Genomic DNA, 1483 nt, shown 5'->3' with positions numbered 1-1483 from the left:
GTTGCACATTTATACTCCTTCTATAAGAGCTCTTCACAGCGGAGCCCATGGTCCAGTTTTTTTTGGCGACAAACTTCTGGCTAGTCGACGCTAGGGTCTCAGCTGGGGATAATGCGAAACTTACCCTCCCATCTCTGCCATAGGAGGTTGGTCGGGTGATCGCGGAGATGAAGACTAGCTTGACGTTCCGTCCGAATGGGCTCCCGTCTCCTTTTTCCAAAAGTTTTAGGGGCAACTTCAGCCAGTGATTATGCCAACATTCCAAGAATTCAACATTGGGACATTGGACATGTCATGTATAAAGTATGGTGTGATTACCCTGATCCCTAGACTAGCTGGGGTGACGGATATCCGACACTTTAGGCCGACCACGATGATCAATGTTCTAGAACGGATCTTCTTTAAGGTGTGTGTGATGTGATTCGCCCCGGTGGTGGAGCGCCTCTCTCATGCCCGTCAGTTCACCTTTCTAAGGGGCGTCGGATTCATGATGGGATTCTGAATCTTCATGAAACAGTACCTAAGGTCAAGGTGTAGCGTGAGAAAGGTGTTTTCATGAGGCTAGATTTTGGAAAGGCCTATGACCGTCTTGACTGTTCCTTCCTCCGCCTAGTGCTTGAGTGAAGGGGGTTCGATGACCGTTGGTATTGTTGGATCATGCAAAATAGCCAGGAATGGCAACATTGTGATTAATATTAATGAGGAAGTGGCCCCTGTTTCAGGTCTTCTAGAGGGGTGTGGCAAGGGATCCTATTTCCTACCTACTCTTTAACCTTGCGGTGGACGCCCTGGCAGCCATCCTGGATAAGGCGAGGATGCTTGGTCATATCTCATGTGTGGTTGGGCATATTGTTCCAAGAGGTGTTTTTTCTTCGAATGAGGTGATGTTACTCACCTCCGGGATGTGAATGACATCATGATCATGGTAGAGGGGTCAGAACTAGTTATCATCAACCACAAGTTTCTTCTCCTCTGCTTTGAGGCCATGTCCGGCCTTAAGATCAATTTCGATAAGAGTGAGGTTGTGATTTTGGGGTATCCAGTTGAGGATCAACAATGGATTGCGAACAACCTTAATCGTAGATTGTCCGCCTTTCTCATTGAGTAATTGGGGACGCTGTTATCTGACTCGAGGATCCTTGTTCGAGTTTTGACCCGGCTGCAAGACAGGTCACATCTCGGTCGGAGTCGTGGTGCATGCGATTTACCCCAAAGGGAGTAAACCAATGCTTATCGATTTCCAGTCTCTCGAGCCTCCCATGTATATGATGGGGTTGTAAATTTTGTCAGAAGGTGTGCGTAGCTCCTTTGAAAAGGACCTATCACGATTCTTATCGTAGGCGGCGGGTAGGCGGAAAAAATACCACCATGTGGTCAAGTGGGTGGATATATGCTTGCCCGAGGACATGTGGATCTATGTATTCTTGCGTCTCGTCACATGAATGTGGCCCTTATGCTGAGATAGGTAAGGAGGATTATCTGA

This window comes from Triticum dicoccoides, chromosome 1A (assembly GCF_002162155.2).
Source record: "Triticum dicoccoides isolate Atlit2015 ecotype Zavitan chromosome 1A, WEW_v2.0, whole genome shotgun sequence".
In the NCBI taxonomy this organism is placed as follows: domain Eukaryota; kingdom Viridiplantae; phylum Streptophyta; class Magnoliopsida; order Poales; family Poaceae; genus Triticum; species Triticum dicoccoides.
The sequence above is the reverse complement of the archived record's forward strand: the minus strand, read 5'-3'. Positions refer to the sequence as shown.